This window comes from Balaenoptera borealis (genome assembly GCF_965194805.1).
Source record: "Balaenoptera borealis genome assembly, chromosome: 2".
Taxonomy (NCBI): domain Eukaryota; kingdom Metazoa; phylum Chordata; class Mammalia; order Artiodactyla; family Balaenopteridae; genus Balaenoptera; species Balaenoptera borealis.
In genome coordinates, this window is record NC_138867.1 from 6,861,497 (window position 1) to 6,888,887 (window position 27,391).

A 27,391-nucleotide genomic window follows, 5' to 3' on the forward strand; every position below is an offset into this window, starting at 1 on the left:
AGCCATTTAATTTCCTGTTACGTACATCCATAAACATGAGGGGCAGTGGTTTGCACTTATTCTTAACAAGTCTCTTTTTCACCTGTAAAAAGTGTGCTTTATTTTGCTGGGTTGGAATCAAATGTAACAAATGCAGCCAGTGTGCAAAATGCAGCGGGGCTGAGAGGAGTAGCTATGAACACCACTGTTGTTGAAAAGGGGATTTTAGACGTGGGTCACTTGAGCCCTGTGGGTCTGAGAAACCAGTTTGTCCTTCACTTGAAGGAATGTTTTATTTGGAAACTTGAGATGGAAATGTACGCTTACCCTTGGGTCTGTAGTAATTGCTCTTAGTTGGAAAGCGTCCTAAGGACCCCTTTTCTCAATACTCGTCTCTGAGCGCTCATAACAAACATTCATTTAGAGTAGCCTGAGCACTTGTGAAATGTCCTCTGTGGGCACTGAGTGAGGGCAAAGCTCCTGATCTGGCACAGTGGGTGCCCGTTTCCCGTTGACTTGCTTGGACGTCACTAAGAAGCATCCCCTCCAGGAAGTGGAGGGAACCATGTCTTTCCTGTGACGGAGCAGAGTAGTCACATCAGCAACCTGCATCGCCAGAGACACACACGGCGGCTGGCCAGTAACTGATCAAATGAAAGAAAGAAGGTGGGTGTTTTATTAAAAGAGGAAACAATCCAGCTGTGCCCGGGATGAGGTGGAAGAAACGTTCCTTTTTACACGAGTTCTGCCCCAGCTTTTACTTGCTTTTTCTACATTTCAGAGCCTCCCACGAGGATATTCATGGGACATTTCTCCTTTCTCCCATAAATTCCATTCTTCCACCCTCCCTTTAGTGGGGCCATTGAGCTCAACCTTAGGTAGTCACATGCAGGTCGGGGTGATGGGTATATTTTACATAGGAATGAGTACATAATAATTTATGTAAGAATATTACGTAACAATAATAATTTTCTCTGCCAGTTTACACTATGGAAATCACTACAGGAAAGGCCTGGCCACACAGGCAACAGGGCACTCATACATATTTCACTGCTCACGGCATCTTGCTGGTCGTGGGTTACCGTGGAACACATACCTTGAACATTTTGTACCTATCTTTTCTGCCCCTTCATGAATAAAGAAAGTGTCTGCTGGTGCAGATGTAATAGAAGAAACATCTGGGAAATGAGGATTATGAAATCTGCCTGTAAAGATCAAATGGGGTTAAAAAAAAAAAAGGAAAAGAATAAGTGATTTACAAAGAACCAGACATATTTTAGATATCAAGTACTATACTGAGGTTTTTTTGTTTTTTTTTTTTTTAGCACTGTTGTTTTCTTGCATTGGTTAAAAAAAAAAGTGGAAAGAATGTAATCTTAAATTTTTATTTACTCAATTTCCAAAACCAACGAAGAAAAATACTTCTTATCAGTGGACAGGCAGAGATTGGATAATGATAGGATAATTCTAGAATAACAAAAGAATAAACATTCTTTATTCCATAAGAATAACGTTGAAAGGAACAGAAGAATATAAGGTCAGGTTTCCATCCCTTCAGAAGTAATTTCACAGTGATTTCAAGAACTGGGAAAGGCAAAATCTGCCAACAGCTTTAAAATGGAAGGTTCATAGGTAAACATCAAAGTAATGAAGTAGAAGAGCTTTAAGTACCTTTGGCCAGTGCTGGAAATATAAACTAAAAATAATACTGGTTTGTGATGTAAGGAAAACATTTTATGGCATTCTTTTTATGAAAAGTGTATAAAAGACGGAATGCTACAGATTAGGTAGTTATATTGCTCTGGAGTAATTGTTTAAAGCAAAACTGTTTAAAATAAAGAATCTTGCTCTGATATAAAGAATGAGCTGCCCATCAATGATCAGTATCACCCTGCCTTCTAAACCCCCAAAGAAAGAGTGCATTTTATCTAACATGGGTCCATACTAATCATTTTTGTTTCATTTTATTTTCTGAACATTGGCAATCCATTGATAGCATGTAGTAACTTATCTGTTTACCAAAATATTGACCTAATAGGAAACTCTATTCCCGTTCCATCTTTTGCTCAGGAAATTAATTTCACCAGTATTTGTCTTGAAGTAGAATTCATTCTCAGGCTATGACCTGTCATCTACTTGAGGAAATTTATTTAATACCTGAAAATTGTGGATGATGTCTCCTAACACATTTGAACACAAAGTATAATCCCTAATACATTTTTTTACAGACCTACCAGTGCATTGCAAATCCAGTCTGGATAATTTTTTCCCCTAAGCCTTTCAAAGATAGGTTGCCCCCAGATGTGATGTTCCATTGCCTCCAGCTGCTTTGGTGTGGACTTCCTACAATACCACGCTCCTACATAACCACAATGCAGCTATCAAAACTGGAAATGTGCATTGTTTAATTCCTGACGTTCCGGTTCCTGCAGCTTTCCCAGTAATGTCCTTTACAGAACAAGGGCCCTTGCATTGCACTGTGTTCTTAAGTCTCTTTGGTCTCCGTCTGGATGGAACAGTTCCTTAGTCTTTCTTTGGCTTTTATTATCTTAACGCTTTTGAAGGTTGCAGGCCAGTTATTTTCTAAGATGTCCTTTAACATGGGGGGGGTCCAATGTTTCCTCATGAATAGACTGAAGTTATGCATTTTGGCAGGAATCTCAGAAGAGATGGTGTGTCCTCATCACGTTCTATCAGGGGCGTGTACGTCCACTTTGTCCCATTATTGTCAGTGGTCATTACTATCAGGGTGCTGTCCACCAGCCGTTTCCACTTTGAAATTACTCTTTTCCTCTTTGTCATTAGTACATATTTTGTGGAGAAGTGCTTTGAAACTATGCAAATATTCTGTTTCTCATCAAACTTTTAATATGTTTATTTGCTTGTTTGTATCTACATGGTCTGATGTTCAGTAGATTATAAACCACTGCGGTCACTGTTTATTTTGATGCCCATATGGTCTCAGATTTGTCCAGCAGGTGCCTCTCCAAGCTGTACCTTTGACTTGTCCCTGTGATTCTTTGAGCATTTCCTCAATTTCTGGCACAAGCTATTTTGGGTTCCTCTTGTGCCCTCCCTGACCTGGCCCTAAAATCAGCCATCTCTCCAAGGAGCCCTGGTTCTTTTTGGTGAAGAATGACATTTCGTGGCAAGATCTGGGCTTTAGGCCTTTCCGTTGCCATTGGGGTGTCAGTACTCCAAGTGCTTTACATCTCCATTTATTTTTATATCTGCCTACATCTTAAACAGCATGACTTCACACCGATATTTCCATTTCCATTCCAGCATAAGTTTCATGCCTGTTTTCTCTCTTTCCCTTGTGGCTCCCTTGACCAACAGTGAAAAATATTGAGCTCTCATGATCCTAAATATATTTATTTATTTGATGAAACCTTGCATATAACCAGTCTCCTGTTGCAACTGTCAGCCCCTCTCCCTGCCCTCTCACTTGGGACAGCTTCCTTCCCCCCGTCTATGTCCCGTTTCCCCAGCTGGGGCTCTGACCCCCAGTCCAAGTGAGGGTGTCCCCTGCCCCAGCTCAGGCTCTGTCCTTGACTTTGCCCAGTGTAGGAACTCCACACACCCAGCCCAGCTTTGTCATCTTGGGTGAGTTTGGCTTCCCCCGTCCCCTGTTGGTGCAGACGCCTCTCTTCTCTGCCTCACCTGAGGGCTGGGCACTCAGTTATTCAGGAGGGAAGGACAAGGACAAGAAGAGAAGGGGTAAAGGATGGGCCCGGAAGAGGAAGACAGCGAACACATTTTGAACGGACTTTATTTGTGGAAGAGGAAGAGATTCTTTTCAGTTACTTTCTGTGATTCCCTTTGTACCGGTCTTGGCACCTTTTCTTCTAACTCTTTTCTGTCTTTGTTTCCTAACTGGATTTCAGAGAAAAGCTTTTCTGGAATCTGAGATTATTAAGGGAATCTGGAATCCTTAATCACCAAGGGAAAAAATTATTTTGATATTAGGAAACTTAAAGAAAAGCAGTTTTGTACTGTCTATGTAAGAAGGATACTTTGCCTATCATAAATTTAGCAGAGATACCAAAGCCCTTAACAATTTATGGTTAACAAGCAAATAAGAATTTTGCCTGTATCAGTAGGATAGCATGCATTTGACGGAAAGTTCCACAAAGGCAGCAAGGAGTCTTTTTTGCCTATGATTATATCACGGCAGAGGGAGACTGAGGCCTAGGAAAGCGTGATGAAACTTCCCACCTCATGCCATGGTGCCTGCCTCCTGCTTGGGCCCTGGGAGGATGGGTGGCAATTATGCAGCCAGTAGACAAGGTTAGGGATCTGGGTAGGTGTCTTGCCTCCCACACTGGGGCAGCTGGTCCATCAGTCAGGAGCCCAGTCTGTCCTGCTGCCTGTGTTTGTGTAGCACTTACTCCATTTTAAATATGCACCTTGTCCGTTCTTCACTTGCTAAACTTCTGTAGGTCAGCTACACTATCAGCAGGGTACTGAGCCATCCTCAAGGAATTTCCAAATATTCCTATTCACAGATTACAATTGCATTTTGTATTTGAAATTTACTTACTTTTTTAATGTGTTTATTTCCGTGGTATTCCTAGCACGGTCTGAATTTTCATTTTCTGTATGTTTTATTTTCCCGTGAGAGAGGGAGGAATTTGAATATAGATTTCTTTCACAAGCAGGTTATGTGAGAATCCATATTTATTAAAGAAGATAAGCCAAGCAGTGCATATTGATTTTCTAACAGGATTACTCATATTTCAGAGAAATTTTATAGGGTTCCTTTATGCAGTGGATACTTTAATATATTTAAGTTGTGATACGATCTGAAAAATTTTCGTTTGGACCTAAAATAGAAAATATAGCCTGTCATCTATGGCAAGTGTGCAATCGTAGTAACGCAGATTTGTTACATAACTGATTCCTTTTCAGTATAATTCAGGAACTGTATATTGGAGTCTGGAATTAAATTGCATTTAGGATCTAATCTGAGAGGCTCAAAGGAGAAACAGCACGTTACCAGCTGCCCCGTTTCTGGCTGTGGAAGAGACTAATTGTTAGGAATTTGGATCTCTGTTCTTGCGGTTTTGTCTTTAGAGAAGCTCAGGATATTAATATTTTCCAAAGAGGGGAAAAGAGACTGTATCACTGTTCACTCTGTGTAATATCCAGCTATTGATTATGATCTGTATCCTATTTGAACAAGGTATCATTTATCTGTTCTAAAGACATTCTAATTTGGAAGGAGTGGGGTAAGCATAGAGAAGAGGTTAAAAACAGGAAAGTACCTAATGTGACTGTGTCCTAAAGCAAATCGAAATGCACTTCACAGTTCTGCCCTCCTTTTGCCTTCCTTACCCTTCCCCCAGCTGGACAGATAAACCTCATTCTCCTCTAAATGACAGGAACTTCGCACCATCATCGCATCAGAGAGAGTTTGGTAGGGCAAGTGAACAACAAAACAAAAATTAGCAGTTCCCTGCAGGATGCCAAATCATTTAAAAATGCTCTGGCAATTTTAAGAATGTTTGAGGGAACCCTCCTACACTCTTAGTGGGAATGTAAATTGGTGCAGTCACTATGGAGAACAGTATGGAGGTTCCTTAAAAAACTAAAAATAGAACTACCATATGATCCTGCAGTCCCACTCCTGGGCATATATCCAGAGGAAACTATAACTCAAAAAGATACATGCACCCCAATGTTCATAGCAACACTACTTACAATAGCCAGGACATGGAAGCAACCTAAATGTCCATCGACAGATGAATGGGTAAAGCAGATGTTGTGTATATATAATGGCATATTACTTAGCCATAAAAAAGAATGAAATAATACCATTTGCAGCAACATGGAAGGACCCAGAGATTATCATACTGAATGAAGTAAGTCAGAGAAAGACAAATATCATATGATGTCTCCATATATGTGGAATCTGAAAAAATAATACAAATGAACTTATTTACAAAATAGAAATAGACCCACAGAAAATAAACTTATGGTTACCAACGGGGAAAGGAGGAGAGGGAGGGATAAGTTAGGAGTTTGGGATGAACGGAAACACACTCCTATATGTAAAATAGATAACTGATAACTGATAATATACCTACTGTATAGCATAGGGAACCATATTCAATATCTTGCAATAACCCTATAATGAAAAAGAATCTGAAAAAGAATAGATATATGTATATGTATATTCATATACATAAAACTGAATCACTTTGCTGCATACCTGAAACTAATACAACATTGTAAATCAACTATACTTCAATAAAAAAAAAGTGTCTGAGACAGAGAAGCTTCATGTTCGTAGTTAACTATTTGACTCTAATGATGGAATGAGACCTAGGTTTATTTTCCAACATTTGTGAACCTGTTTTGGGGAGGAGATAGAAGGAACAGAGGTAAAGGGAAGCCCTATCAGACTATGAGTTTTGTCTTGGAGATTTGATCAAAGGAGCATGAAAAAGAAGGATTTCTCTAAAAATGAAAAATGCCATCGATCACCCAACAGCTGTCTCTATCCTCTTCTTGAACCTGTCCTCTGAATTCTGTACTTTCTGTTCATTCAAAGCAATGGATTCATGTCAGATGACTTACATCATTACAGATTGATTAAATGTCAGCTGAATGGCATGTTCCACTGGCTGACATCTTGACAGGTGGTCTTCCTAGTACTTTCACCAATCCCTGCATTTTCGTTACAGTATATACAAAGATCTGAGGCTCTGTCCATTCCAAATGTTTATTTTTGAGGATAGTTTGTGAAAGATAATTATTTCTAGTCATTTATTAAACCATCAATGATGCTTTTTATTTTTCAATTATTTTTTGAAGCAAACCGGCCACTTTATTTTTTTTTAACATCTTTATTGGAGTATAATTGCTTTACAATGTTGTGCTAGTAATGATTCTTTTTAAAACCCTTAGTGGACAACGAGAAAGTCAGCAACCCCTATGGGGAGTCACACGAGACAGACTCCTTCTAGGTACTTGCAGGACGAACGATGAATCTGCTAAGTTGTGTGAACTTGAGAGAGAAATATACCTGCAGCTTGACTTTAGCGAGAACTTTGCTCTGGTTCTAAGGTATCTCTTTAAAGAGTAGAGAGAAACCCAACGGAACTCCATTGGTGCAATGGAGAGAGGATGTACAGATAGTCACTGGGAGACGTTCTAAGGACGGACAGGGCTGGGGATGCTCCTAGTTACCTGTAAAGTGGAAATAATAATAATAATGCCTTCTTCCTAGGGCAGCAGAGATGATTAGATGAGATGATAAATGAAAAGGACTTAACTGGGCCAGGTGCACAGTTAATGCATCAGTTAGTAGACATCAAGTGTTGATAACAATAACTGCATAGTGATAGAACTACAACATCTTCATTATGTTTGTGGAATGCAATGGCCTGGACAGGCTAAGGGAGGGGACGTACTTTCTATCCGTTTTTGCAGCAGTAATCACAGTGTGCCCTCTTTGAGAATGATGTACATCAAATTTGCTTTCCCCGGGAGATGTGAGTTCCTGCCGGCCAGACTCCGGGTTCATCACTTTTGCTGTCCTTCTCAGCAGCTCATGAATGTCTTGGCACGTCAGAGAGTATGGGATGGTGGACACAGCAAGCACTTTGGTCTCAGATGGAACCTGGGCTCGGATTCAGTTTCTCCCACTTTATAGCTGTGCGTCGTGGACATGAAGGTGGACCACCCAGAGCCCCCTCAAAGAAAGACTGATTGTCCAGCTGTTCGGGGTGTTGGTAACAGCTGGCTTTCCATCCTTAGTCCCTTCCAGGCTGCCTCAGCTGTGCAGAGCTGCCAGCCCAAGGTCATGCCTTTCCAAGGGTGGCCCACATCCATGACTGATGGAGGTGGGGGGCCCAACGCAAGACAATTCTGATTGGCCGTTTCAGCGCGACAGCTTCTGTGAGTCTGTCTGAAGTTGTCAGGCCTGCATCCCAGCCCAACTTCTCCCTCTGCCAAGTCCCGAGTCCTTCCCTCCGCTTGGGCATTGATCTGAAGGGCGCTCCCTACTAAACACCCAGCTCCGTTTCATATGTGCTTCCTGGAGAACCAAACTGCTGCATCGCATAAACTTGGCCGAAGTCTTTAGTTTACTCAGTTTTCTCATCTCTAAAATGGCAGCAGTAACACCAGCCTCCCTAGAACGTTGCTGGCCTTGGTGCTGATTAGATGACCTGGTGTATAGGAAGAACCTGTTGTCAGGCTGGCCTCGTCCTTAGTCCTCAGTAAGCGGTAGACAGCAGCAACAGCGGTAATATATTTTGCTAAGTCTAAATGACTTTTACAGAAGCTGAGATAAATGGAACATGAAAATGCTTTGAGGATATATGTTAATAATCAAAGTCCAAATGACCTATGGAACTGAGTAGGGCAAAAGTTGCGTCATACATACGTAAGACCCTCAGAGCCCAGGTCTGGCCTGGTTGACCATCCTGTGGAATGTCCTCTGCAGACTCAAGGCGGTGAGATGCATCCTGGTGAGATGCTAGAAGCCCACACTACACTGATGAGTGAAGTTCGGAAGTTCAGCTAATACCTGGGGACCTGTGCTTCTGTAGGTTAGTGGGACACCAGCTTTTGGAGACCCAAGAGACAGCTCATCCCTCGTCAGGAGTGAGAAGGAGGTGTTTATAGGATCACTTGCCAGTTGGACATCTTGAGCTCTTTCCCTGGAGTGTTTGTTCCCTGGAGAAGCCCACTCCTGTTCCCCAGCCAACCTTGGGGATTGCTCATTTGGACCAGCCAATGGTACCTTGATACATTGGATCAGACCATCCTGCATCTCAGCTTTGTGGTCCTGGACACATGCATGTATACAGCTCCATCTCTTTGCATCACTCCTTCCAGCCCCTCAGCTGAGATACTGTATTGGTTTCCTAATGCTGCTGAAAAAATTACCACAAACTTGGGTGCTTTAAACAACAGCAATTGCTAAATTCTGGAGTTTATCATTTCACAAAAATCAAAACCAAGCTGTAGCAGAGTTGGGTCCCCTGGAGGCTCTGAGGGAGAAGGTTTTCATACCTCTTTCCTAGCTTCTGGTGGTTGCCAGAAATCCTTGGTGTACCTTGGCTTGGGGCTTCAAAACTCCAGTCTCTTCCTCCATCTTTACGTGGCCTTCTCTTCATGTCTGTGCATCTTGTCCCCTTCTTATAGGGACACTGGCCATTGTCTTTAGGGCCCACTCTGATGATCTCAAAGCAACATCCTTAATTTAATTACATCTGCAAAGACCCTTATGCCAAAAAAAAAAAGGTAGTATTCTGAGGTTCCTAGCGGACATAACTTGGGGGCTTGTTTTCAACCCGCTACTGATACCAACCTCCACAGATGGACAGCAGTTCCATTCCTCTCCTGCATGGCTTGCTACAGACCCTCCATGTATTCTCCAAGGCCAGAGAGACCATGGGGCTCCCCTTCACTTGACTACTCAGGTATTACTAAGCTCTATGGTGTGCAACATATGAAGATACCTCCTTGGAAGATATTTATGGTAACACATAGGAAAATAAAGCAAAACTAGAAGAATTTAGAGTGAGGAAACATATGGGAATTCCACTCTTGCTTAAACAAAACTCTCATCCATAAGGCAACTAACAAGGATTCCTGAGGAACGGTTGCAGACAGGTAGGGGAACTAAACATCTGCCACTGGCTTTTTGCCCCATTTTTAAAAATAGGTGATGGGGTCACTTTTTTTTTAAAAAGTTGAGATAAAGGTTTCAAAAGCTTTTCAGTGAATATGCTTCTTCCAACCACTCTAAATTTTCTCATTGTTTGTAGTAGTTTTCCATTTGACCCTTTTAGGATTTTGAGGTATATAATCACATCATTTTCAAGTAAATCTTTACTTTCTGATTTTTATAGCCACCTTTTCTTTCCAATTGCTTTGCCTAGTACCTCTAGAAAAAAGTTGACAGTAACGTGGTGATAGTAGACACATTTGTCTGTTTTTTCATTTAGTAGGGTTGACGTTTGTCCTTTAAACAACATGCTGGCTTTTGGGTTAAGTTAAATAAATGTTATAATTTGAAGGAAGTAACCATGTATTCCTACTTACAGACATTTTCTTTTTTCTTTTTCTTTTCTTTAAAGATTGACCTTGAACTTTATCAAAAGAGTTTCTAAAAAAAATCACCTGTGGGCAAGACTGTATGATTTCTTCCCTTTTATAATATTGAATGAGTCTTGAATTCCTGGAATTAGCTCAGTAGGTCATGTTGTGTTTTTATCTAATTTTCTGCTTGATCCTTTTGACTAATAAATTATGAGGGGTTTTGGATCTGTTTTGACAATAATAAGAGCAAACACAGGCAGCACTGGCCATGGGCCAGGGATGATTCTGAGTGCTTCACCCATGGGTGACCATCTTCCATCTCAAATGTTTATTTAGATTAAAGATCATTCCCTTTTTTTTCTGTGCAGATTCTTCTGTTTAGATTTACTTTCTTTTCTGGGGTGTTTTTCTCAAAGATATACTCTTATAAATACAGTTTCTTTCATCTAAGGTTGCAGTTGTATTTTATAGAGTAGAGTGATCTCTTTTCATGGTTTCAGTTACTTCTGTTCTGATGTTTACTTTTCCCTGGTTAGTTTCTTATTCTTGGAATTTGTCCTTTCTCTATTAATTCCTGAGTCATCTAGCAGTTTTTAAAATTTATTTTTCTTTATTTCTCCAAGGAATGAGTTTTGGATATATTTATTATTTTTATTGAATTTGTGTTGTTTTTTTAATTTCAGTTTTTTTCTTTGTTAATTCCTTACATTAATTTTCTTTGATTTTGTTTTTTATTTTGAACTTCTTGTGTTAGATGCTTAATCGATTTATTTTTTCTCTCATATTTATGTAAGTACTGAAGGCTATACATTTTCCTCTGGAGGCTGCTTTAGCTCTATGCTTTATATGTGTTCATAATCATTATTTTCTAGATATTTTGCTGATTTGGTTTGAATTTCTTTTGTTACACAAGAAAAACTTTTGCTGTTGTTTTGATGATTGTGGATTTTTCTCTTCTGTTTTTGTTATCAATTTTAGCCTTTTTTGCATTAAGATTAGAGAACTGTGTATGTTATTTCTACTTTTTAGAATTTATTAAGTTCGTTGTTTGGTAATCTAAGGCCAGCCTGAATTTCTCTTTTCCCTTACAACAAAATTGATCTTTCTGCCTGGTTGCCCAATGGACATCTTTATTTTTGAAGTCCAGCAACTTTACTGCAATTTGATGTTTTATTAATACTTTGCATTTACTCTACTATTTTTCAGAGTGCCCTTTTAACATGAACTAGATACTACTACTGCTACTGCCGGTCATTCTCATCATTAGCACTAGAACTCTCTGAGCACTTGTGGGGGTGAATCACTGTATTAAATGGCATTCCAGTCATTGTGTTCTTACAGCCACTGGAGATGCTGACAGAATCTCCTGCCTCAGAGTGGGGCTGCTTCCTGCCATACTCCTAGTGATGCCATTCCTTCTGGAGCCTAGCCTCCTGAACATCCCGAATCCAAGAGGGCTCCCACCAATACTCCTACAATTGCAAAACAGGGACCTGGCTTTTACAGGCCCCTCACCTTGAGGTACATCTCTGCTTCCTTTCTGAATCTACAGCCTCCTTTATGGGGGTTCTCTTAGAGTGTCTTTTCTTGGTTTCCCACCTCTGGGTCCTGCTTATGTTTAGTAGCCCTCACACCCACTTTGGAGCCTGGAGTTTCTACTGATCTTCTAATTTTGTTAAAAATATAAATTATCTATGCATTTCCTGTGCTCTTTGGTGTTCTGGATAGTTTTTAGGAAAAGAAGAAGAATTGTAATCTTTGTGGGTCAAACTGGAAATATTTAGTTTTTAACCTTTTCTTTAGTTTCTTAAAAATTCACCTTCTATGCCATACCTAAGCCTCAAACTCTAGATCAAGACATTGACCAAAAATGGGAAGGGAAAGAAGAAAATAACAGATGATGAGATTAAACAGAGTTTTATTTATAATATAGAATATTTTCCTAAGATTCCTAGCCATGGCTTGGTGTATGAATTAGCTCAGGCTGCTATAACGAAATGGCATAAACTGGGTGGCTTAAACAACAGAAATTTATTTTCTCACAGTTCTGGATGTTGGCAGTCTGAGATTAGGGTACCAGAATGGGTTGTAGTGATGGCTCTCTTCCTGACTGGCAGATAGCTACCTTCTCACTGTGCTCTCACATAGCAGGGAGAGAGGAAGAGGGAAAGAGAAAGAGGGTGAGGGAGACGGAGAGAGAAAGGGAGAGGAACAGGGAGGGAGCAAGCTCTGTTGTCTTTTCTTATAAGGACACTAAAACCAGACCAGATCAAGGGCTCCACTCTTAGGTCTCCATTTAATCTGAATTCCCTCCTCACTCTCAGTGCAGTCACACTGGGAGTTAGGGCCTCGACGTGTGAATTCACGTGGGGTGGGGGGACACGGTTCCATCCATGACAGTTGGTTTGTCTGGTTTACTGAAAGTTTAGCAAGTCTGAGTCTCAGTGTTGTTTGAAGCGCTCATGATGCTACCGAGCCTTCTGTTCTAATCCTGGACATTCCTGCTCTCCTTTTGTCCTTTGACCTGTTCTGCTGGGAGAGAGACCCGAGTAGACCAGAAGTAGAGTTGAGGCGGTGAAGGGACCCGTGTCCTCGGCTTCTCACGGACCAGCAGGGAATCACTGATCTGGAGATGAAGGCTGAGGTGGTGGGAACCTTCCCCATGGTCCCATCCTCTCCTGCTCTGTGTTATTATTATGACTTTCTACAGGAATCCTCACATCGTATTTCATGATGCTTATTTGTCTGTATGTCCTTCTGTCACACGTTCCCTGGGCCTTGAGATGAGCTTTTGAGACCTGTGGCAGGAACCAGAGCTTTTAAATATTTTTATTTGTCCCAGCACCGGGGGTACATAATGTTAAATGGATGCCTGCATGAATAGACACATGAGGGATGGAATGAACAGGCACACACACGCATGACCGGGTGTAGCAGCATCGTAAGCATACATGTGCCTTGGACAGCACCCAGCGAGGGGGACAGTGGGCGGCCCTTTCTCTTTGCACTGTCTCTGAGCATGACTGCTGGGTGAAGTAGTGGTGCCCTTTAAAGAGAATCAGGAAGAGTGAAAACAGCCCCGACGTCCTCAAACTTTTATTTTATCCTTTTGGTTTCAAGATAAGTCAGATCCTCACATATATTTTAAATAAGTTTTAAATCAAGCTTACCCTATTATAGAGGAATCAGAGGAAAGATACAAAGATGATTGAAGAATTAGGAAACTGGATATACAAAGGGAAGTTCAAGATTGGGATTACTCATCACTGACAGAAAAATGAGATGAAATTGAACTGGCTCCAGGGATATTAACATGATCCGTAGGAACAACAGGCTGGATGCTTGAGTCCAGCAGCCCCTGTGTGCTTGGTTGCTGAACCCATAGAGATCATCATATCTTAGCTAGTTAATGAGGCAGAGAAGGTCACTGATTTGGGTTCCTATTAATTGAGAAATAAAGACATTTTCAAAAATCCTGAAGCCACTGAGGGCGTTAATCTGAAGTAAACTGCCTTATACACACCTCTGGAAGTTTGGTCAAGGAAGTACTTAGTGCTTCAAGCTACAGGTTATACTGTGAACTAAACCTCTGGTTTGATGTGGTCTTTAAAAAAATATATTTATTTATTTATTATTTATTTTGGCTGCATCGGGTCTTCGTTGCAGCACTCAGGATCTTCGTTGCGGCGTGCAGACTCTTTAGTTGCGGCATGCCTGTGGGGATCTAGTTCCCCAACCTGGGATCGAACCTGGGCCCCCTGCATTGGGAGCATGGAGTCTTACCCACTGGACTACCAGAGAAGTCCCTAAGGTTTCTTAACAGGTCGAAGACTGCTTCTCTTGACTGAGCACCAAGGAAGTTCTGTAGGCAGAGCTAGGCTTTCATTTGGAAGGTCTTCTAGTCTTTTCCTGCCAAAGAGTATCTGGATTCTTAGCAAACTCTTCTTATTATGGGGTGGAAGTCTTGTGTCCCAGACACAGTGGTTCTCTAGTGGACCAGTCACTTGTGGACACATTTGGTGGTTGTGAGATTGGAGGTGACAGTTGTTGAGACAGATGTGGGTGGATCCCAGCAGAGATTAGGAGGTGGTGAATTGAAGGACCTCACCTGTGCAGGTGGGATGCACTGCCATTCCTATCGTCTCCTGGCAAATCCTGCGGAGTTGGTTCAGTAGTAATTGGTTCACTTGATTATCGTTTTAATTACCTCTCTTAGAGAACCTTCTCAGATGACTTTAGGAATTGGGATCTTCTGACTGTAAACATCAATATTGCATGGCAAATCAATTTCCCCACATTTTTAGTTCATTTTTTTGCATGATCTTCTGTGTATCAAAACCCATTCTGGGTATTTCCCTCTACTGTGGTTTACCTTTACTACTCATCTAACAGCTTTTTGGACTTTTGAGGAGTTTTGGTCTGTTTTTTCTTATAAATAAGTCTTCACGACCTAGTTTTCAGAGTAAAAACTGTCATTTCTAAACACAATTTAAAAGTAAGTGTACAAACTACACAGTTCTTCCTTTCCTTTCCTTAATTATCTCATAAGGAATTTAAATAATTTTTTGGATTTGGATAAAAAGACGAGGAAGGTGTGTAGAAATTTCACCCTGGTGTTGCCTTCTTACGGAAAATCTCACGAACTGTTTTGAGCTTATCTTTTGGATCAGGTTAAGATTCTCATTTCTTATTTAACATGTTTTAAAATCTAATATTTATAACATCCACAAAGGAGAAAAGTATTTCCGTTTCTTCCCGGCCTTTTGAGTTGCATCTAATGTAAGAATCATTTGGATGACCTCTGGCTCCAGGTCTCAGTAAGTGTTTGTCTTCAGTATTAGTCAGAAGTCACCTCCCGAAGCGTTTCATCCTACTACCCCTGCGCCGCGTGCATCACTTACTCCCAGGGGGTGCTGCAGGAGAGGCTGGCTTGGCTCTGGGCCTGACCCACAGCTCTCCAAGGCATCAGTCTACAACTCACGTCTGCCCTCATAATCCTTCAGTGCTTCTCATTCCCTGCAGAACAAATAACCCAGACCTCTTGGGATCGTGCGCCGCCAGGCCCTGTAGCGCCTGCAGCCTCGCCCCACCCTTTCCCAGCAGCCTCAGCTCTGCAGAGGCTGAGCCACTTGCGGGTTCCTGATTGTGCTTTGCCTCCTCTCACGTCAGTGCTGTTACATCTGTTTTGTCCTCTGTCTGGAGCATCCTCCTTTTATCACCTGGCCAGTGCTTGAGAACGAGCCAGGTGTCCCCCGCAGAAAGTCCTCCATGGCCCATGAACTTGTCCCAGGAGCCCAAGTTTGGGCTCTTGGAGGCCAGCCATCATGCGCCTCTCATCTCAAGTTCACTGGACCTCCTTTCTGACTCCTGTGCTACCTGGGTGCTCCTTGTAGAAGCGACTTTTTCTTTGCTCTCTGCAGGCATGCAGGTGTTTCCCGGATGCATACAGTGCCTCTGTTCGCCATATCTGATCTTAAGAACCTCAGGCTTACTAGGAAAGCTTACTTGTATGCTGCACTAGCAAAAGCAGTTAAATTCTTCTGCTGAGTCCCCCAGAACGAAAAGATGTGTTTCCCCTTTTCAAAGACAGCATGATGCATAATGGAAAGAGCTTTAATTTTGGAGCCAGAAAGACTTGAGCTCAAATCCCAGTTGTACATAAATTGGTTATACAAATTTTAGCAAGTAACTTAGCTTCTCTGAGCATCTGTTTACTTATCTGTAAATAGGGCCAAGGACAGAACTGGACCGAGGATTAGAGACCATGTGTCAGTAATTCCTGGCGAGTGCTTGGCCTATGTTAAGTGTTCAATAAATGGCAGCCATTATGGCTATGATTATGGCTTTCTGCGTTTTCTCTCTCTCTCTCTGTCTCTGGCTTACTTTTGTTATTTTTCAGTAACACACACATAATCAACCTTTAAAGTTAGGAGAGAACTTCTTCCTGAGGTATTTAAATGGGTGAAAACATTCAACATCCAGAAAGATAGTCCATGATGATATTTTAGAACAGTTAATGGAAGAACCATATAAACCTTAAGGGGAACCCGTATAACCCTCTACCAATTAGATCAACAGGGAAATGTCCAAAACTGTAGAAAACCATTATGCAGTATGAGAGGTGATTTAAGAGGTAGCTAATTTCTTTAATAACAATAACTTTAATTAAATTGTAGTATTTTTACAAATCAGATTATAATTTTAGTAAATCTGTTTCTTGTAAATTTAGAGAACTTATTAATGTCAATTGCAAGTTCATCCGTCTATCCAGAAGATGTATTTTGTGTAACTGCTGCATTCCGGTCCTTTTCTAAGTGCTTCCAAGATGAGCATGATGTAAAACAGCAAAACCTCAGGCACCCTAACATCTACTAGGAGACCTGTAAGTAGCATTGAGAAACAGAAATGCAGGTTCATAGCAGTTTACAAAGGGTGGTGATTGTGTCCTCTGTAATAGAATTCTTCACCAACAATTCACCATAGTCAAGACATCTGCAGTCCTGGATTCTGCATTTAGAACTTAGAAGGTGATTTAAAGTGATACCGAGTCTCTCCTGTCACTCAGCTGTGAGATGGTCAGTTGGATTTACGAGTACGACCATGAGCAACAAAGAAAGGCCTGTGTATGTTCTAGAACAGGGGTTCGCAGTCTTTCTATGGGAAGGACCACAGAGTAAATATTTTCGAATTTTCGGGCCATCTGGTCTCAGTGGCAGCTGCTCAACTTTGCTCGCTGTAGCCTGCAAACACCTATGAATAACGTGCAAGCAAATAGATGTGACTGTGAGCCAATACAACTTTATTTACAAAATCAGACTCGGCATATCGACTCACTGTAGAATAATAACGAGAAATCTTATTTTCACTCTAACTATAATAATTTATCACCCCACAAAATACTTAAATGCCTGCTGCTCCCTGTCTGTTCACTTAAACAGAGTTTGTTATTTTTCAGAAATTTGTAACATGCAACTTCCAAAGCCACCCTTCCTCAGAAATAGACCTCCATCTTGTTGTTCTGTGAACTTTGTAAGAGGCCTCACTTGTGTCACATCCCTAGTGAACATGAGGTTAATTTTTATTTCATTGCTCTCAACACCTCCACTACTGATGTAAGACTCAGGATTTCTCTCCTTTTCCCATCACTTATCTCTGTGCTGCCCTGGATGTGTCTCAACATCCTCTGCTGGATTTTGAGCAGATGCTTCAGAGTTCATGTAACACAGTTAATATTTTTCAACAATGTGTCACTGACTGGGAAATTCAGGCATACATGCCGTACATTTTTCAGCTTGCAGGGTCCTGCTAAACATTTCCCCCAAAGAGTCTTCCAAAAGAGTAGAATAAAAATGTCCCAGGGTATACCGATCAGCACTTCTTACAGCTCGTATCCTGGCTGGGTCTCTGTTTTACAAAGACAGACAGCTGCTGGTGAAACAAGATTGCACATACTGCTGAAGGAATGTTGATTCTTAATGTTTCTGCACATTTCTGCCTCTGCTTCTCTCTCTCTCTCTTTTTTTTTTTTTTTTTTTATTAAGTCAAATTGAGGGAAGGCTCAAGGGAAGATCAGAACCTTCTTAGGAGAAAAGACGCTTAAGGATTTTCATTCCGTCCTTTGGGGTCTTCCCAGCAATCTGCTTATTTAGCTGTCAGGTTTCACTCTCTGGGCTGAGAATTTCCCCTAGTGCTGTGTTTCACATACGATTGCCTGTTTATAGTCAAGTCTCCTGACTAGTGTGCAGGATACAGTTACATAAGCATCAGTTATTTGATCCCTTTCCAGTTGCAGCTGTTTGCATTTCTCTTTTCTTGAAAGAACCACAAGTGATTCTCAGTGATTTAGGCTTCTGACCCCATCCACTCTCACGGGGTCTTAAAAGATTGTTGAGACATTTTGTTTAGAACGTCTGAAAATTTAGCCTGCAGAATTTTCATGGTCTGCCCAAAGCTGGCATCTAAAAATAAAATTTAAGCTGACTGGCAGCATGATAAGTGCCCACATCAGCAGATGGTGTGAAATGCAAGGCTTGTAAAATGAAAATATATGCGGGAAAATACAAAACTCTTTCCCATTTATTAAAGGTCTGATGGGAACACAGGCTCTTCGTAGACACAGTGGGCTGTTGGATTGGGGGATGTTAGAGACAGGAGAAGTCTGTATTTTAGCAAGGCGCTTAACGAGATCCTGCCTGAGGTCTTTAGGATGAGACAGAGAAACAGGGTCCGGGAACGCAGCGCCACCCAGAGGGTTCGTCCTGACAGAGCAGGCAGACCCAGTGTGCCCAGCAGTGTGAAAGGAAGCATTCAGGTGTACTCTGCGGGGGTCATCCTTGCCTCTGCCTGTCCCACATTTTAAATCAAAGGCTTGTTTGGTGACAGAGGTGATGCCGAGAGCAGCCCTAGAGCAACGTTGATGACATGAGTCTGGAGGAGATACTGGATAGAATGCAAGTAGAGTAAAGAGCCGAAAGCAAGTTTGTCTGATTAGAACGTGTGACAAATCGCTTAAGATTAGATTTATTTTGAACGGTTGAGGGTCAAAAGGTGATCTGCATAAGCACAAAAGGGAAGAAGCATAAAGTAACGGAATTTCCCATGACAAAGAATGTTAAGGATCTTAGCTGTCTGCAAGTTGTATGTGATCGGTTTAAGCTAGAGCAGAGCAATGACTTCTCCCGAGCAAGAGCACGTGATGTGTGTCCACAGCAAACAAGAGAAAATAATAATATCAGCAGCAATAGCTCTGCCTTCATGTCTTTTACTGAGAAATGCATTTCCAGAAAATGGGTTGATAATAACTAATGGATGAACATTTACTATTTCGTTGACTTGAGTTAACTAACATCTACTTTCCCAAGCATCTTGACTCAGTCAACCTCTCCCTACTACTGAGAGGAACCTGAGTCTGGGAGTGGCAGCAGGGGGCTCAGAGTTGCCCAGCTTGCAAATGGCGAGTGTGGATGGGATTCAGGCCCAGGCCTCTAACCACTGCGGAATTCTCTGAACATGTTCTCCCACCCCCGCAGTTACGAACCATGAAATAGAAAACTCAGCTTTCCCAGAAGTTACATAATGAAAGGAGAATTGTAGGCGATCTTCTTGACTTTCATGGCAGACTGAAGAGGAATTAAAATTTTGACACAGGGTCAAAATTTTCACTGTCTTTCATTTAAATGAAAGACATTAATGATCATTTAAATGAAAGATAGTGAAAGCATCGCCAAAAGAATGGGTCTTTTCAAAGCCCAAGGTTGAACCATCCCCACTGTTGATGGTCGATTATATCTGGGAAGCAGGCATATGTGTACATAATCACCTTTTGTGACAGTGACAGTGAGAAGACACAGACAGGGACGGAGGAAAGAACACTGACCCAGGAACATGGGAACGTGGGCTCCGGGCCCAGCTCCACCACTAAGGAAGCAGCCTTGTGACTCCAGCCCTTGGACCCACCCAAGGGCCCTAATCTGTGAAATGAGGGGCTTGGAGAAGATGATCCCAATTTCTCTTTCAGCTCTATTCTTTCATGATTGTGTAAACAAAGTGCAGAGCATCTGTGTAAAAACTGTTCTGTAAAATAATGAAAGGGAAAAGAGCTGGCCTACTGAGAAATAAAAGGTTTCTGGCGATGGTGTGGTTGTGAAATGGGGTTCAGGTGTTTGTTATGAGGCAGTGCGGAGAAAATTCAGTTAGAAGAAGTATTGACCGTGGGTTTCCGACTGGAAAGACTTCAATACACATTCTTTTTCCAGACGCAGACACAAGTCACTTGGAGCTCTCTTTCTTTTTGCTTTCTGTATTTGTTTTTTAATGAAAAAGAAACAAACAAAAAAAAAACTCAAGAAGAACTGCAATCAGTTTACCCTGAACGACCCTTGGAAAATCAGAAACCTGTATGTGAAATGAGTGTGACTCGATAGAGCAGAGAACAAGTGTGCAGGCAGCAAAGTGATGCCACACAGGCTCCTAAGCTTCAGGACCACTTCCTTGGGCCCTCGGTGGAATTCTCCAGAGCTTTTCACCCAGTGGCAATTGACGAAACTGTAGGCTTAGTGACCACCTGGCCTTTATCAATTTGTTTGTTATCACCGTGCTGGTTTAGACTCTGATTCAATAATCCAACTGGGAAGTAGAAACAGCATAATTCTTTTAAATGCAAAGATACCACACCATATAAAACAAATACATTATAAATCCCTCCAGTTATTCTAAATTGTTGGTTAACCAGATAGAAGTCTATCAATTTTATTGATCTTTTCAAAGAAGCATATTAGATTTTTATGGATTTTCTCTATCATTACCTGATTTTAATTCCATTAATTTCTGCTCTAAATTTATCTCCTTCCTTCTACTTGCTTTGTATCTAATTTTCTCTTCTTTCTCTAATTTCCCAGATGAAAGCTTATGCCATATATAATAGATCTTCTTTTCTAACATTCGAATTTAATACTGTAAATTTCCCTGTAAGCACTGCTCTTGCTGCATCTCACGAATTTTGACAGGTGGAATTTTTGTTTTCATTTTGTTCAGGTTGGTTTTATCACCTGGGATGTGGTCTATCGTGGTGAATTTTCCATGTGTTTCTGAGAAGAACTTGTTTTCTGCTGTTGTACGATGGTGTGTTCTGTAAATGTCAACAAGGTCAAATCGATTGATCCTGTGGTTCAGATCCTTTTTACCATTACTGATTTTTTTGCTAGCTTGGTGTATCAATTAACTGAGAGAGGGATATAAAGTCACCAACTATAATAGTGGAGTTGTCTCTTCTTTCAGTTCTATCAGTTTTTGCCTCATATGTTTTGACTCTCTGTTGTTGTTGGATATGCATTTAGGATTATTATTTATTCTTGGAGAATTCACTTTTCCATTATGTATGGTTACTCTTTGTCCTTGATAATCTTCCTTGTCCTGAAGTCTGTTTTATTGAAGTTGCTATGACTATGGCAGCTTTCTTTTGATTAGTGTCTGTGTTTCAGACAGTGTTCTCCATGAAAACAGAACCATTAGGAGATACACACACACACACATACACACACAAACACACACAGTTTATACCAAGACAGTTACCGATTCCCCTCACACACACGAAGCTGATTGAGGTTCAGGAGCACATATCATATTAGATTCCCCTTCTTTCAAAACCAGCTGAGAGATACACTCAGGACTCAGAGAGACGGGGGTAAAAATAGCTCCATTAGGACCACAGAGCAGGTGAGCTTGCTAGCACTTCACTTCATCCTTTTCCACTGCCCACCTGGGTTTGATCGCTTCCCTGGGAGGAAGAGCCCACCCACCAGAACCTGTGCTCCCTTTCATAGGAAGATCCCACAGAGGCAGGGAGGACTGCTGAGGTGAGCAGACAGTATTTGTTTCCTAGAGCTGCTATAAAAAATTACCACAAATTTGGTGGCTTAAAAGACATAATTTTATTCTCCCCCAGTATCGGAGGTCTTAAAAGGATGCAATCCATTTCACTGGGGATGAAGTCAAGGTTTGGCAGGTCGGCTCCTTCTCAAGGCTCTAGAGGAGAATCGTCCCCTTGCCTTTTCCAGCTTCCGGAAGCTTCCCACATTCCTGCATCATTTCGACCTCTCACTTTCATCACCAAATCTCCTGTTTCCTCTCTGATCCTTCTACACCTCCTCTTATAAAAATCCCTGTTTTCTTGGACCCACCTGGACCATCCAGGATACTCTCCTCCTCTCAAGACCCTTACCTTCATCGCATCTGCAAAGTTCCTCTTTCCCCGTAAGGTTGCATCCACAGGTTCTGAGGATTGGGACGCGGACGTCTTGGGGGAAGGCATTGTTCAGCTTACCACACAGGCCGGTCCCTTCTCCAGTCTCACCCATCACATCGCTCTCATCTGCAAGGAGGGTGAGTAAAACAAGGAAGAGTGATGGGGAGCATTTCCAGGAACTCCCCCCACGTGGAATCACAACTAAATGAAAACCAGGTTAAATCTGGGAGTCCGACCTGAGACAGAGTCCCAAGGAGAGAGCACGAGTAATCCCGAGTGTTTGATGGCGTGCTCCTGGGGCCGGACCTGGTCCTGTTTGGCCCAGCCTACCCCTTGTACTTCTCCTCTCTGCTCTGCATCGCAGGGGCTGACCCGGCAGAGGGTGCTTCAGGCTCTGCACCAGCACCAGCAGGAGTCTGGGGGACACAGGAAGGGAAAACCAACAACACTTCTTCCTTTCTTTCCTCAGAGTTGCTTCTCCTCTGTGGTGCCAGCTCCTGATGGACTGGACCAGTTTGGTTCTGTCCAATAACTTCTAGGCTCTGCTAACATCATTTCCATCCCTTTCCCTCCAGCGTGGGGTCTGGGTTAGAGGCCTGTGGGCTTCCTCTGTCTCTAATCTTTGGGTTGCCTTACCCCTGCTCCTCTAACTTGGCCTCTCAGTTCCTTCATTTCTGGGTAACTATACTCTGTGTGTGTGTAGTAGTCATCTCTAGCTGCACAACAAATCCCCCCCACCCTGGGTTTCGTGGCTCAAAACAACATTTATTATCTGTCTCACAGTTTCTGTGGGTCAGCGATCCAGGCACAGCCTTGCTGGACCCTCTGACTCTGGGGTCTGTCTCAAGGCTGTTGGCTGGGACAGAGACATCCTAAGATCTGCTGGGGACGGACCCGAGCTCACTTACTTAGTCGTCGGCAGGATTCAGTTTCTCATGGACTGTTGGTCTGATGGCCTCAGTTTCTCATGAGCTATTGGCTGGTGGCCTTAGCTTCTTGCTCTTGGGCCCTCTCCATAGGGCAGCTCACAACACGGCTGCTAGCTTCTTCAGAGCAAGCAAGGGATAGGGCAACAGTGCATCAGCAAGAGAGAAGTTAAGAGCAAGACAGAGTCACAGTCTTTGTCACCTCATCTTGGAAGTGACATCTGACCCATCACCTTTGCACGGTCTGGTCATTGGAGCAGGTCACTGGGTCCAGCCCACACCCAAGGGGAGAGGGTAACACAGGTGTGAACAGCAACAGGAGCGGAATATTGGGGGCTGTCTAGGCAGCTGGTGACCGCAGACGCACACCTCACCCTTAGGCATCCTTCCTTATCCCATTATACAGTGTTTCTGGGAGCCATCCTGATTTAGCTACCAAGTTCAGTGTCCACGAACAGATGCCTTTCTGCCTTTCTCGTCTTTACATGGAAAAGAAAAGTAGCTTATTAGAGAGCTGGCTCCCTTCTGGTGAATTGCGGTGCTGGCTACTTACAAATCAGGGGGAAGCTTCTCCTCCCTGTCAAAGAAAGAACCAGCTTTGGGAGGATGAGTGTGCCTGTGAAGCAGACAAATAAATGCCCGTTGCATCCCGGAGGCTCGCAGAAGTTTCTAGGGAATAAACACCTGTCCAGATCCACCCTACCCAACCCTAATGGTCACAGAAGTCCGAGCTTAGAAAAGTGATGCATTTCCACTGTATTTATTTTAAATGTGCCGAAGTTTTTGTACTTGGAGAACTTGGCCTGTCTGTTAGAAGGGCAGTTGCTTCTCCCGAAGGTGATTTTGAAGGTGACAGAGCATCATAATCCTTTAGGGCGCCATCAGTGGGTCCCACTCCTGCTGATAACGCAACGCTTTTGCACATTTGTTCTTCTCTGCAATTGCAGTTCCCTGGTAATCCCCACCTGACCCACAGCTCAGCCGCAGTCCCTGAAGGCTTGGCAATTGGATGTGTTATCAGAGCCACCACAGCTGTTTGGAGTGAGGTCTGAGCACTCGGTCTTTGCAGAGGGATCATTGCAGAAGCGGGAGGAAATTTCTACCTCCAAATGATCATTTCCAGAACCATTGGCAACAATTCATTTCTTCTGTCTTTGGAAGCTATTCATCAAAGATAAGCTTCCTCCCTGCTCTCACCGTTCCCTTTCATCTGTACAACAATGCACCATAAAGCCCCCCCGCATTAGTACGTGTGAAATGCCTTGAACATACACTAATGAGGCTCACATTTTCCTGTACTGATCCTCGTGGTCTACCCCATACAAGACAGAACAGAAATCCAGTTCATGTAACATTTTCTCACAGTGCCCTGCCCAGAGCAGGCACTGCATGAATGATGATGCTTCAGGAATACAGCGACAATAATAGAATGATTGCCAACAGCATTTATTTGCGCTGACCGTGTTTAACGTATTTCATTTTATTTAATCCCAAGTATTTAACATGTTTCATCTTACTTAATCCAGGTAATAAAATTCCTCCCACCATTTTCTGGATGTGAAAACAGAGGCTTGGGGAGACGAAGGGACTTGCCCGCAGCTACGCAGCATGTAGGTGACGGAGCTGGGATTCCAATCCAGGCTCCTGTTCCCACAGCCAACGCTGCCCTTCCCTCAGCCCCCTGCAATCAGGCACCACCTCCGGGTTACTCCAGAAAGTTCTGCCCTTGCTTCCTTCCCTCAGTCCCTTCTCCTTCCTCAGGTCTCAGCTTCAGTTGTCACCTCCTTAGAGAAACTGACTCTTCCAGACCCAAGTAGGACTCCATTCCTTCTCCTAAACCTTTACGCTTTCGCCATAAAGGACTTTGCATCCTTTCTAGTGCCTGTTTCCCTATGTATTTGTTCAGTGTCTATTACTACTCAACCTCAAGTTCCACGAGCTTGTGGGGCTGGGGTCTGCTTTGAGAATGGGCTATTTCTGCACACCCCCAAAGAGTCAACACCCCGCATTGCTGCTACCTGGCAAGAAGCTGCTCCTGTGTAGGATGTCTCCTCAAGGGGAGGGCTGCCTGTGTCACCCCTGGAAGTGGGCGAATCCAGGACCCAGAGCCTGGGCCCCTGGCGTCCTCATCTTATTCATTCTCTCATCCAGTGGCGCTTTGGTAGAGACTCACGTTAGGAACTGTTCTGTGCCCTCCCTGAACTCGTAATCCAGTGGACAAGACAGATACTCAGAGAGTTAGGGTAGTGAGATTTCTGTGCTGCTGGAGTTGAGTATGGAGGCTGGGTGGCATGTGCGGGGAGCCCCTAACTCAGCCCAGGAGGTCCTGGAAGGTTTACTGGAGCAGATCCTGGCTCGGGTCTTGCGTGATGTCTCTCCTGGGTGAGGGCACACATGGGCAGGTGGACGTACCTGGGGAGCCAGAGCCAGCAGGTGCCCTGGTTGTACAGCATAAGTACAAAGGGGCGCTTTCTCGGCATTTCTAACAAGCCTCCAAAACCACACAGCTTCTGAGCTCGCCGGCCTTCTTGTTCCTCATTATCAATGGCACACCTGGCGTCCTTCCTCCTGAGCAAGTGGATCTCAGGCTGTCCACACTGAGAGCTGACACACTGCATTTTGTACTGAGCAGGGCTTTCAGGTGGTGCTGACCTGCTTTCTACTTTCACTTGCTTTAGTTTCTTCAAGTACAGAGGCTCCGCCCGTTCCCTCACCACTTCCAACCTCCTGCTGGGCACCATGGAAGCTGTTCTTCCCCGAAAGCCTTTTCTCAGGGCTCACTGCTTCACTGGTGAAGCTCAAGGGCAATGTCACACAATCTCCTGCTCCCCACAAGCTGCTCCATCTTCCTAAATTCAGTGGAAGAAAGTTTCTTTTTTTCTTCAATTTTTATTGGAGTATAGTTGCTTTACAATGTTGCATTAGTTTCTGCTGTACAGCAAAGTGAATCAGTTATAGGTATACATATATCCACTCTTTTTTTGCATTTCCTTCCCATTTAGGTCACCACAGAGCATTGAGTAGAGTTCCCTGTGCTATACAGTAGGTTCTCCTTAGTTATCTATTTTATACATATTAGTGTATATATGTCAATCCCAATCTCCCAATTCATCCCACCCCCTTCCCACCTTGGTGTCCATAAGTTTGTTTTCTACATCTGTGACTCTATTTTTGTTTTGCCAACAAGTTCTTCTGTACCATTTTTCTAGATTCCACATATAAGCGATATTATATGATGTTTGTTTTTCTCTTTCTGACTTACTTTACTCTGTATGACGATCTCTAGGTCCGCCCACGTCTCTGCAAATGGCACTATTTCGTTCCTTTTTATGGTGCAGTAATATTCCATTGTATATATGTACCACATCTTCTTTATCCATTCCTCTGTTGATGGACATTTAGGTCGCTTCCATGTCCTGGCTATTGTAAATAGTGCTGCTATGAACATAGGGGTGCATGTGTCTTTTCGAATTATGGTTTTCTCTGTATATGTGCCCAGGAGTGGTATTGCTGGGTCATATGGTAACTCTATTTTTAGTTTTTTAAGGACCCTCCATACTGTTCTCCATAGTGGCTGCACCAGTTTACATTCCCACCAGCAGTGTAGGAGGGTCCCTTTCATAGAAGGAAGTTTCTTAAAGTCTCGGATCCTCCTTCTGGGATCCATGCACAGCTGAGATGAAACCATCGCTGGTTAGATTGACACATGCCCATCTCAAGGCTGAACCTGGCAGCAAGAAATCACATTTGTGAAACTGCTTTTATTTTTTCATAGGGCCAAATTAAACACATTAAACCAAATAATATTTCTAAATTAGATAATTTTGCCCAGAAAATTCAAATATTAGCAACTCAAGTGTGTCTAAATCCATGATTTCTTTATAAAAAAAATTGATTTTTCTCTTCAGTATAAAAAGAGAAAAAAATAGCGTTATCTACGTAAAGTAATCATAATGAATCTACTTCATAAACTATATTTATATAATATATATACACATATATATCTCAAAATATAAAAGTCAATAATTAAAAATGGGTGAGAAAATAAAATCCTGCAGAGAAAAAATTGTGCGTAAGGATGAACAGCCGGTAGAGTTTCGACGTCAGGAACCTATATGCCACTTGTGCTCTATGTCTCTTTGCTTAAACTGTTTCTATTTCAGTCCTGCACAGTGGCTCCCAATTATTCTGTCCCTTTAGAGCAAGCTATTAGAGCCTCTGCTTTTGCCAGGAGCTTGAATACCTCTCCTTAATAACAGTGGATCTGAAATCTGTCTTCAGGCTCAAGCACTTTAATCGTTGAAATATGCTGCAACTGCAGGCAAGTCAAGACTGTATGCCCAGACTTTAGGACCTAAAGAATCTTTCTGGCAACTTGCCTAGAACCCCAAAGCCATCTGTGATCTGCATATAAATGAACTTTGTGAAATTAAAAATAAACATGCAGCCATAATATTTACTTGTCCGCCTTCATCACCTGCCCTGGGAAGAGAGGTAGTAGGCTGAGCGCATTCATTTGAAGTCATAGCCTATGGCTGAGCAGTTTCTGGTGCATCTGCAGTCAGCAGCACACAATTACAGGTGGTGTTTTGTAGGCGGGGACGACAATACTGAAAAAGAAAGTTAGAAAGGCATTCATAAAGTCAGTAGTGTTACATAACAGCTGTGGGCTCTGTCCTGCTGG

The 27,391-nt window shown here is 42.6% G+C and overlaps 1 protein-coding gene across 2 annotated transcripts in view; it reads left to right on the top strand.

The window, feature by feature from the left end:
- ADCY2 (adenylate cyclase 2) overlaps window positions 1-27,391 on the top strand; it is a 433,285-nt gene that overhangs the window by 109,230 nt on the left and 296,664 nt on the right. The gene's annotated exons all lie outside the window — the stretch shown is intronic.